The following is a 12,376-nucleotide window of genomic DNA, read 5'->3' as shown; positions in this document are numbered from 1 at the left end:
TCTGTCCGTTACCTTGATCTGCTCTTTGTCATCGTATTCTGTCATGGCATTTGTGGATTCAGGCGCTGCCCTGAATTTGATGGACTTGGAGTATGCTAGGCGTTGTGGGTTTTTCTTGGAGCCCTTGCAGCGTCCTATTCCATTGAGAGGAATTGATGCTACGCCTTTGGCCAAGAATAAGCCTCAGTACTGGACCCAGCTGACCATGTGCATGGCTCCTGCACATCAGGAGGTTATTCGCTTTCTGGTGTTGCATAATCTGCATGATGTGGTCTTGTTGGGGTTGCCATGGCTACAAGTCCATAATCCAGTATTAGATTGGAAATCCATGTCTGTGTCCAGCTGGGGTTGTCAGGGGGTACATGGTGATGTCCCATTTCTGACTATTTCGTCATCCACCCCTTCTGAGGTTCCAGAGTTCTTGTCTGATTACCGGGATGTATTTGATGAGCCCAAGTCCGATACCCTACCTCCGCATAGGGATTGTGATTGTGCTATCGATTTGATTCTTGGTAGTAAATTCCCAAAAGGTCGACTGTTTAATTTATCTGTACCTGAGCACGCCGCTATGCGGAGTTATGTGAAGGAGTCCTTGGAGAAGGGGCATATTCGCCCGTCATCGTCGCCATTAGGAGCAGGGTTCTTTTTTGTAGCCAAGAAGGATGGTTCGCTGAGACCTTGTATAGATTACCGCCTTCTAAATAAGATCACGGTTAAATTTCAGTACCCCTTGCCGTTGTTATCTGATTTGTTTGCTCGGATTAAGGGGGCTAGTTGGTTCACCAAGATAGATCTTCGTGGTGCGTATAATCTTGTGCGTATTAAGCGAGGCGATGAATGGAAAACTGCATTTAATACGCCCGAGGGCCATTTTGAGTATCTAGTAATGCCATTCGGACTTGCCAATGCTCCATCAGTGTTTCAGTCCTTTATGCATGACATCTTCCGAGAGTACCTGGATAAATTCCTGATTGTGTACTTGGATGACATTTTGATCTTCTCGGATGATTGGGAGTCTCATGTGAAGCAGGTCAGAACGGTGTTTCAGGTCCTGCGTGCTAATTCTTTGTTTGTGAAGGGATCAAAGTGTCTCTTTGGTGTTCAGAAGGTTTCATTTTTGGGGTTCATCTTTTCCCCTTCTACTATCGAGATGGACCCTGTTAAGGTCCAAGCCATCCATGATTGGACTCAGCCGACATCTCTGAAAAGTCTGCAAAAGTTCCTGGGCTTTGCTAATTTTTATCGTCGCTTCATCTGCAATTTTTCTAGTATTGCTAAACCATTGACCGATTTGACCAAGAAGGGTGCTGATGTGGTCAATTGGTCTTCTGCTGCTGTGGAAGCTTTTCAAGAGTTGAAGCGTCGTTTTTCTTCTGCCCCTTTGTTGTGTCAACCAGATGTTTCGCTTCCATTCCAGGTCGAGGTTGATGCTTCTGAGATTGGAGCAGGGGCTGTTTTGTCGCAGAGAAGTTCTGATTGCTCGGTGATGAAACCATGCGCCTTCTTTTCCAGGAAGTTTTCGCCTGCTGAGCGAAATTATGATGTGGGCAATCGAGAGTTGCTGGCCATGAAGTGGGCATTCGAGGAGTGGCGTCATTGGCTTGAAGGAGCTAAGCATCGCGTGGTGGTCTTGACTGATCATAAGAACTTGACTTATCTCGAGACTGCCAAGCGGTTGAATCCTAGACAGGCTCGTTGGTCGCTGTTTTTTGCCCGTTTTGACTTTGTGATTTCGTACCTTTCGGGCTCTAAAAATGTGAAGGCGGATGCTCTGTCTAGGAGTTTTGTGCCCGACTCTCCGGGTTTATCTGAGCCGGCGGGTATCCTCAAAGAGGGAGTAATTGTGTCTGCCATCTCCCCTGATTTGCGGCGGGTGCTGCAAAAATTTCAGGCTAATAAACCTGATCGTTGCCCAGCGGAGAAACTGTTTGTCCCTGATAGGTGGACGAATAAAGTTATCTCTGAGGTTCATTGTTCGGTGTTGGCTGGTCATCCTGGAATCTTTGGTACCAGAGAGTTAGTGGCTAGATCCTTTTGGTGGCCATCTCTGTCGCGGGATGTGCGTTCTTTTGTGCAGTCCTGTGGGATTTGTGCTCGGGCTAAGCCCTGCTGTTCTCGTGCCAGTGGGTTGCTTTTGCCCTTGCCGGTCCCGAAGAGGCCTTGGACACATATCTCTATGGATTTTATTTCAGATCTTCCCGTCTCTCAAAAGATGTCAGTCATTTGGGTGGTCTGTGATCGCTTCTCTAAGATGGTCCATTTGGTACCCTTGTCTAAATTACCTTCCTCCTCTGATTTGGTGCCATTGTTCTTCCAGCATGTGGTTCGTTTACATGGCATTCCAGAGAATATCGTTTCTGACAGAGGTTCCCAGTTTGTTTCGAGGTTTTGGCGAGCCTTTTGTGGTAGGATGGGCATTGACTTGTCTTTTACTCGGCTTTCCATCCTCAGACTAATGGCCAGACCGAACGAACCAATCAGACCTTGGAAACATATCTGAGATGCTTTGTTTCTGCTGAACAGGATGACTGGGTGTCCTTTTTGCCTTTGGCTGAGTTCGCCCTTAATAATCGGGCCAGCTCGGCTACCTTGGTTTCGCCGTTTTTCTGCAACTCTGGGTTCCATCCTCGTTTCTCTTCAGGGCAGGTTGAGTCTTCGGACTGTCCTGGTGTAGATACTGTGGTGGACAGGTTGCAGCAGATTTGGACTCATGTAGTGGACAATTTGACCTTGTCCCAGGAGAAGGCTCAACGTTTCGCTAATCGCAGACGCTGTGTGGGTCCCCGACTTCGTGTTGGGGATTTGGTTTGGTTATCTTCTCGTCATATTCCTATGAAGGTTTCCTCTCCTAAGTTTAAACCTCGTTTCATTGGTCCGTATAGGATTTCTGAGGTTCTTAATCCTGTGTCTTTTCGTCTGACCCTTCCAGATTCTTTTTCCATACATATGTATTCCATAGGTCATTGTTGCGGAGATACGTGGCACCTATGGTTCCATCTGTTGATCCTCCTGCCCCGGTTTTGGTGGAGGGGGAGTTGGAGTATATTGTGGAGAAGATTTTGGATTCTCGTGTTTCAAGACGGAAACTCCAGTATCTGGTTAAGTGGAAGGGTTATGCTCAGGAAGATAATTCCTGGGTCTTTGCCTCTGATGTCCATGCTCCCAATCTTGTTCGTGCCTTTCATATGGCTCATCCTGGTCGTCCTGGGGGCTCTGGTGAGGGTTCGGTGACCCCTCCTCAAGGGGGGGGTACTGTTGTGAATTCTGTGGCAGAGCTCCCGCCTGTGGTCACGAGTGGTACTTCGGCTGATTCTCTCTGTGAGCTTCCGTTGGTGGAGGAAAGTGGTACTGCGGCTTCTGAGTTTCCTTCCTCAGGTGATGTGGTGAAGTCGTTAGGTGCTGCTCTATTTAACTCCACCTAGTGCTTTGATCCTGGCCTCCAGTCAATGTTCTAGTATTGGACCTGTTTCCTCCTGGATCGTTCCTGTGGTCTGCTGCTCTGCATAGCTAAGTTCTGCTTTGCTATTTTATTTGCTGTTTTTTTCTGTCCAGCTTGTCTATTTGTTTTTTCCTGCTTGCTGGAAGCTCTGGGACGCAGAGGGTGTACCTCCGTGCCGTTAGTTCGGTACGGAGGGTCTTTTTGCCCCCTTTGCGTGGTTTTTGTAGGGTTTTGTGTTGACCGCAAAGTTACCTTTCCTATCCTCGCTCTGTTCAGAAAGTCGGGCCTCACTTTGCTAAATCTATTTCATCTCTACGTTTGTCTCTTCATCTTAACTCACAGTCATTATATGTGGGGGCTGCCTTTTCCTTTGGGGTATTTCTCTGAGGCAAGGTAGGCTTATTTTCTATCTTCAGGCTAGCTAGTTTCTCAGGCTGTGCCGAGTTGCATAGGGAGCGTTAGGCGCAATCCACGGCTGCCTCTAGTGTGGTTGGAGAGGATTAGGGATTGCGGTCAGCAGAGTTCCCACGTCTCAGAGCTCGTTCTATGTTTTTGGGTTATTGTCAGGTCACTGTATGTGCTCTGACCTCTATGTCCATTGTGGTACTGAATTACCTTATCATAACAGCACCCACTGAGATGATAATGTATTAGATCTGACCTGCAGTCCCAAGTAATTCCACAGATAATACAGTGATTCTTTTGTGAGTCCTGATAGCAGTGATGGCTCCTCTGGATCACACTGCTGCTGGTTCTGCCTGTGCTGCTATTCTGGGCTGGTGGGAGGAGTAAGGCAGAATCAGTGAGAGATGAGAGCAGACTAGATCTATCTATTGCTGAGAATGACAGACTGCTACAAACCACAGATCTTCAGCATGTTTGCAGTTTTGCACTAGGTCAGCTGTAAATCATAAGTTGATCACACATCATGTGAACATCCTCACCTTTCACCTCAAATATCATAGATCTGAAACTTTGTGATGCTGCAATTGGCAATTTTCCGTGTGGGCATTTTGCATGTGGGCATTTTTCCTGTGGGCATTTTTCCTGTGGGCATTTTTCAGGGAACCGTTAAAAAATAGTGAAAAACGGATGTAACACATCCAGTTTCCTGACAGATCCGTCGAATTAGGGGCTGGCTGAATTTGAATGTATAAAATTCTGGAGAGAGACTGACTCTAGAAAATCCTTCCAGGCATGCTGAGAATACAAAAACAGGATACGTCACTGGATTCCTGTTTTTGACAGTCAGCGGTGGATCCTGCTTCCATAGGCTTCCATTATGGCTGACAACGGGCAGCACAGGACCCGTTGCTGAGCGATTTTCTGACGTGCAGAAAAAACGTTCCTCTGAACCTTTTCTCCGCCCGACAGACAGCAATTTTACGACGGATCCAGTGCACGACGGATAGGGTGTATCTGAGTTCTTTATTTTAGGCAGTTCTTCCTTCCTTCATAAATGAAACTGAAATTTCCTATTTTTTAATTAAAAAAAAACAATTTTGGTTTACTTAAATTATATTTTTAAATCCTTTTTATATTTGGCCTTATATACAAGTTATTATACAGGGAAAATAATTTCTTAACATCATTTTTCAGGTAAAGTGCAATTTGTCGGTTTGGAATGTTTAATTGTGGGAATAAAAGGACTAGAAATAGGAAAAACCCAATGTGGCTAAACAAAGAAGTAAGACAGGCAATTAACAGTAAAAAGAAAGCATTTGCACTACTAAAGCAGGATGGCACCATTGAAGCTCTAAAAAACTATAGGGAGAAAAATACTTTATCTAAAAAACTAATTAAAGCTGCCAAAAAGGAAACAGAGAAGCACATTGCTAAGGAGAGTAAAACTAATCCCAAACTGTTCTTCAACTATATCAATAGTAAAAGAATAAAAACTGAAAATGTAGGCCCCTTAAAAAATAGTGAGGAAAGAATGGTTGTAGATGACGAGGAAAAAGCTAACATATTAAACACCTTCTTCTCCACGGTATTCACGGTGGAAAATGAAATGCTAAGTGAAATCCCAAGAAACAATGAAAACCCTATATTAAGGGTCACCAATCTAACCCAAGAAGAGGTGTGAAACTGGCTAAATAAGATTAAAATAGATAAATCTCCGGGTCCGGATGCCATACACCCACGAGTACTAAGAGAACTAAGTAATATAATAGATAAACCATTATTTCTTATTTTTAGGGACTCTATAGCGACGGGGTCTGTTCCGCAGGACTGGCGCATAGCAAATGTGGTGCCAATATTCAAAAAGGGCTCTAAAAGTGAACCTGGAAATTATAGGCCAGTAAGTCTAACCTCTATTGTTGGTAAAATATTTGAAGGGTTTCTGAGGGATGTTATTCTGGATTATCTCAATGAGAATAACTGTTTAACTCCATATCAGCATGGGTTTATGAGAAATCGCTCCTGTCAAACCAATCTAATCAGTTTTTATGAAGAGGTAAGCTATAGGCTGGACCAAGGTGAGTCATTGGACGTGGTATATCTCGATTTTTCCAAAGCGTTTGATACCGTGCCGCACAAGAGGTTGGTATACAAAATGAGAATGCTTGGTCTGGGGGAAAATGTGTGTAAATGGGTTAGTAACTGGCTTAGTGATAGAAAGCAGAGGGTGGTTATAAATGGTATAGTCTCTAACTGGGTCGCTGTGACCAGTGGGGTACCGCAGGGGTCGGTATTGGGACCTGTTCTCTTCAACATATTTATTAATGATCTGGTAGAAGGTTTACACAGTAAAATATCGATATTTGCAGATGATACAAAACTATGTAAAGCAGTTAATACAAGAGAAGATAGTATTCTGCTACAGATGGATCTGGATAAGTTGGAAACTTGGGCTGAAAGGTGGCAGATGAGGTTTAACAATGATAAATGTAAGGTTATACACATGGGAAGAAGGAATCAATATCACCATTGCACACTGAACGGGAAACCACTGGGTAAATCTGACAGGGAGAAGGACTTGGGGATCCTAGTTAATGATAAACTTACCTGGAGCAGCCAGGGCCAGGCAGCAGCTGCCAAGGCAAACAGGATCATGGGGTGCATTAAAAGAGGTCTGATACACATGATGAGAGCATTATACTGCCTCTGTAGAAATCCCTAGTTAGACCGCACATGGAGTACTGTGTCCAGTTTTGGGCACCGGTGCTCAGGAAGGATATAATGGACCTAGAGAGAGTACAAAGGAGGGCAACAAAATTAATAAAGGGGATGGGAGAACTACAATACCCAGATAGATTAGAAAAAAGACGACTGAGGGGCGATCTAATAACCATGTATAAGTATATAAGGGGACAATACAAATATCTCGCTGAGGATCTGTTTATACCAAGGAAGGTGACGGGCACAAGGGGGCATTCTTTGCGTCTAAAGGAGAGAAGGTTTTTCCACCAACATAGAAGAGGATTCTTTACTGTTAGGGCAGTGAGAATCTGGAATTGCTTGCCTCAGGAGGTGGTGATGGCGAACTCAGTAACTCTGTAACTCCCTGGTAATCTCTAAAAAAAGGTCACCATTGCCTCTACCAATTGCCCGAGCTCTAAATTTAAGAATCCTCAGCTCTGTACTATTTTAAAAAGTTTTCTTGGTCTAATATTTCATTTTGAAACTCATGTGCTAGAAAATATTAGATCTTATGATAGTTTAATTGCCAAGAGCTACTGAGCCACATATTCTTACCCCAAAAGTGGTTTCACCACTAGTTACTCATTTTTTACAGATGAAGACTGTTGAGTTTGATCAATTCTGTAGATGTGTTATTGTCTATAGTCCGTTTTTGTCTACAGAAATTAGTGTCCAAAATATTCTAATTTAACCACTTCCCGCAGTCAGTTTTGTGTTCCTAATCAGGGCCCAAATCTGATGTGTATCACTTTATGTGGTGATAACTTTGGAATTGTTCACAAAGGAAACAAAGGGACCTTGCAATTTATTTTCCAATTTATTTTGAATCTGGCAATCCCCTATATACGGTTGTACACTACTGCCAGGTCACATGGCAGGGTTAAGAAGGGAAGGAGCGGCATTTAGCTATTTTAATGCCGGTCTTGCTGTAATTGTTTGCAGACACAATCTATTGGGGGCATTGACCATGGTCACCTGGCAGCTCAAAAAAATGGCCACCACGAACAGGCTTGACACTGCTCCATTTTCCAGATCCCATGGATTGCTTTAACCTTTATCCTTTAACCCATATACATGGATCTGGACTTACACAGAGATCCATAGGCTTGGACCATGGTGTTTCTAGCTGTTCGGTGGTGTGAGATGGCAAGAAAAATAGTCAGATAGCCGAGTCAGAACAAGGAGAGCCGAGAAAATACAAAATCAGAAGACACAAAAGTAGTCATACCAAGGAAGGTGACGGGCACAAGGGGGAATTCTTTGCGTCTGGAGGAGAGAAGGTTTTTCCACCAACATAGAAGAAGATTCTTTACTGTTAGGGCAGTGAGAATCTGGAATTGCTTGCCTGAGGAGGTGGTGATGGCGAACTCAGTCGAGGGGTTCAAGATAGGCCTGGATATCTTCCTGGAGCAGAACAATATTGTATCATACAATTATTAGGTTCTGTAGAAGGACGTAGATCTGGGGATTTATTATGATGGAATATAGGCTGAACTGGATTGACAAATGTCTTTTTTCGAACTTACTAACTATGTTACTATGTATGTAGTAAATAGGCCAGGGTTACAACAGGAAACAAATACACAAGCCTGGAGCTGAGCACAGAGGACTGAGCCAGAGAAGAACAAGGCTGTATCTGACAGGTTCTGGCTATATGCTTTGAGCTTTGGAAGGTTGTGGTGCTTTCCAATTGGCTGAAGCAAATTACTTTAGCTGGACAGCACACACCCATTCTGCCAGACTGGACGGAACTACTGGTCAAAGTCACTGTAATCTTAGTGGCTGGATAGAGCTTGCACCAGCCAGAGCTTCTGGTTCCGGCGTCTCTTCCGACACCAGTGCAGCCTGCAGATTGAATAAGGCTGTTATTGGTGACAGAAGTAGACGTTGCAGGAACAGATCTCAGAGGAGATGGGGCACACCATTTGCAGAAGCCTTAATATGACAAAAAGGCAGAAAACTAGACCAGTAGAAATCCCCATAAAGTGACTACATTTTGAAAATTATATCCCTCAATTAATTAATCTTTTGAAGTAATGACTATTTTGACTCTGCAGACATTTTCCCGAAATTGACACACCGTGGATGTTGGAGAGTAAAAATTACAAATATGCAATTTTGCTACTGAATATATAGTGCCCAGATTGTGCTCCAGGAGATAAACGCACACCTTAAGTTAAATGGGTTCTTCTCACTGAATTTGTTTATGAAAGCCATGTTGCTCTTCAACAGCCTTTGAGCCACTAATAATATGGAAACCTCTGTTTTTCCATTCACACATGATGGACCTTAGTGGGAGTGGAGACTTGTTTTTTTATGAGATGAGTCGAAGTTTTTATTGGTCTAGTTTCTCCTACATAACCTTTTTTGGTGGCTTTTGTTCCATCTTTGGGAGTCAGAAGGAACAAACAGTTGAACACCACGCTTCGCTGGTTCATCCTATAAGGTTTTCTATTAGACTGTGAACTGTAATTGTCTTAGCGAATAATTCAATACTTTTACATAACTTGCCATTTTTATGGAGTTTAACTAGAAATGTTAAAAAATATAAAATTCAAGGATGTTTTATTAAACTAAAATTGGTTTTATTCTTAGCAGATGGCTGTACCAGGATATCGGAGGAACAGTTGACATCTTCAATTTTTAAATCAGATGATCTCTGGGTCTCACAGGATACAACTGAAGTGAATGTCATTACGTCCGATATACTATCATCCCTCCACAGCAAAGATCTGTCATCTGAACCTTTGAAAAAGGTCTCGTCTTATGATTCATTACCGACAGCTAAGGAAAATCAAAGTCACACAATAAGAATTAAAAAACAAATTACTTCTAAAGCAAAGAAGCCATTTTCATGTTCAGAACATGGAAATAGTTTTTACCTTGAAAAGTCTTTTTTTAAACAAAAAATTCATGCAGCAGAGAAAAGATTTTCTTGTTCCAAGTGTGGGAAATGTTTCAACCAGAAATCAGATCTTCTTAGACACCAGAGAAGTCACACAGGGGAGAAGCCATTTTCTTGTTCAGAATGTGGGAAATATTTTACACAGAAATCATATTTGGTTAAGCACAAGAGAACCCACACAGGTGAGAAGCCTTTTTCCTGTTCAGAATGTGGGAAAGGTTTTATACAGAAATCAGATTTGCTTAAGCACCAGAGAACCCACACAGGGGAGAAGCCTTTTTCCTGTTCAGAATGTGGGAAATATTTTAACCAGAAATGGAATCTTGTTACACATCAGAGAACTCACACAGGGGAGAAGCCTTTTTCATGTTCAGAATGTGGGAAATGTTTTAACCAAAAGTCAGATTTGGTTAAGCACCAGAGAACCCACACAGGGGAGAAGCCGTTTTACTGTTCAGAATGTGGGAAATATTTTAAGCAGAAATGGAATCTTGTTATACACCAGAGAACTCACACAGGGGAGAAGCCTTTTCCATGTTCAGAATGTGGGAAATGTTTTGTGATTAAAGCAAATCTTCTTTGTCACCAGAGGACTCACACAACAGAGAAGAATTATTCCTGTTCAGAATGTGGGTAATGTTTTAACCAGAAATGGAATCTTGTTATACACCAAAGAATTCACATAGGAGCGAAGCCTTTTTCCTGTTCAGAACTTTAGAAATGTTTTAACCGAAAATTGTATTTTCTTAAAGTAGTTGTCCACTACTAAGTAAACACCTTGTCATTCCTCATTTTTATCCTCGTTAAAATAAAAACACTCATACTCCCCTTTCGTGCCCACGTCGTTTCGGGGGTGTCGGCACTCGCGTTCCTGGCGGTTGTTACATCACATGAGCCCTGCACCCAATCAGCCCCGGATTCACTGTCGTGGCCTTCAGGCAAATTGAAAATGAACAGGAAGCCAAGGCTTCGCTCTGACTTCTTCTTATTGTTCGATTTGTCTAAACATGGGGACAGTGGCGCCAACACTGATTAGATGCAGGACTCATTCGACGACACAGCATCGTATCTTAATTAACCAGACATCTATTTTCAGTAAGCGAGGAGGAATACACTATTATGTAAATGTTGACTATTGAATTTATGTGTTTCTTTCTGGTTGGTCAAGAAAACAGACTTTTGTTCTTGTAAACCTTTAATATTGACTCTTAATTTGACATTTGATGTAACATAATGTGCTCCCATCCTGGATGTCTAGTGATACAGGGTCATGGAACAATTATGTTTGCTGATATGTTTATTACATATTGTCCATGCCTGCCAGTTTGTTGACTTGCAAAATAGAGGAAAAACTATGCAAATAGATTACATAATCAAATAAGGTGAGTTGGCCTTATCACTATTCTTCCCCTTTACCTGAGAATGCTGGTTTGAAGGACATTTCTTAACTATAAAAAGGAAAGATACCTCCAGATACACAGACAGAGATTCTGCCAATATATTCAACCAAGACATCATGACTCCATCACGAGGAACACAGAATTGACATTCTACAGGATGTCGGCTAATACAGATCTACTCCATTGACCATTGCGAATCCATTAATGCACTTGGGTTAGTCAGGATCTGGACCCACTGGTCACCTGAGCCTTATGGATACATTTGTGGGGGCCAGAAATGGGACCTGCCAGTGGCCTGACTCCATGGGGATGTTCGGAGAAGCCAGGTTGTTAACCTCCGGGTATCAGGCCTTGTACCTCAATGAACTGTCATATTCCTAAGCTTGTCTTTACCTCTTCTCTGTGCATGTCACAGGTGTGGTAGTCAGCCCTGGAAGCTTTGAAGTCACTGCTGCTCTTATCGTGGTGAGCCAGCCGAAGGGTGAGACTGTAATGTGCACCAGCTTGGGTATTTTGCTGGGACAGTTCTACGTTTTATTTGCCTGTTTTGTGGTTTTAAAATAAAGTATTGTCACACCGTTATTGAGTAGTATTAAGTCCACGGTGAAAGGAGAGCATGCGTTCAATGGGATGAGTACCATACCCTTTTCATTATACAGTGTCTTGCGAAAATATTTTCCTCCTTGGCATTTTTCATGTTTTGCTACCTCACAAACTGGAATGTCACTGTTTTTTTTCTTGAAGGTTTGCATCAGTTCATGTAAAGAACATGCCTACAACTGTGAACATTTGATTTTCTTTTTATTGTGAAGCATTAAAAAAACAGGACAAAATAACTTGAAACTTCAGTGTGCATAACTATTCACCTCCGTAAAGTCAGTACATTGTATAGCCTCCTTTTGCTGCAATTACAGCTTTAAGTCGCTTTGGATAATCCTCTGTAAGCGTTCCACATCTTGCCACTGGGATTTTTGCTCATTCCTCAAGGCAAAACTGCTCCAGCTCCTTCAAGTGAGATGGTTTCCTCTGGAAAACAGCAATCTTCATGCTGTCAACACCATGTTTCATTATGGGGATGGTGTTCTTGGGGTGATGATGAGCTGTGTTGGATAGCATTTACTATGGTGGTCAAAAAGTTAAATTTTTGTCTCATCTGACCACAGCACCTTCCTCTATACATTTGGTAAGTTTTCCACATGTCTTTTGGCAAACTCAAAATGAGCCTCACCATTCTTGTGTGTAAGTAATGGCTTTTTTTATGCCCACTCTTCCATAAAGGCCACCTCTATGGAGTGTTGACTTATTGTGGTGTGACAGGGTCAGTGGTGTCATACATGAGGGGAGATTTGAGTCACAAAGATTGCTTTCCTGTGTGATGTGAAAGCCATAAGTGTTTTCTCCAGCGTGATATGTGCTGAGAGCAATCCAGTTGCTATATGGGCATAGCTTTCATGGTGGGTAGGTCAGAGATGGGTGGGACGCCTACCC

The 12,376-nt window shown here is 42.7% G+C and overlaps 1 pseudogene; it reads left to right on the top strand.

Annotated features, from left to right (window-relative positions):
* Positions 1–12,376, top strand: part of LOC138663666 (zinc finger protein 271-like) — a 127,535-nt pseudogene that overhangs the window by 52,183 nt on the left and 62,976 nt on the right.

This window comes from Ranitomeya imitator, chromosome 2 (assembly GCF_032444005.1).
Source record: "Ranitomeya imitator isolate aRanImi1 chromosome 2, aRanImi1.pri, whole genome shotgun sequence".
NCBI classification, from domain to species: Eukaryota; Metazoa; Chordata; class Amphibia; order Anura; family Dendrobatidae; genus Ranitomeya; species Ranitomeya imitator.
This window is presented reverse-complemented; position numbering and strand designations above follow the sequence as displayed.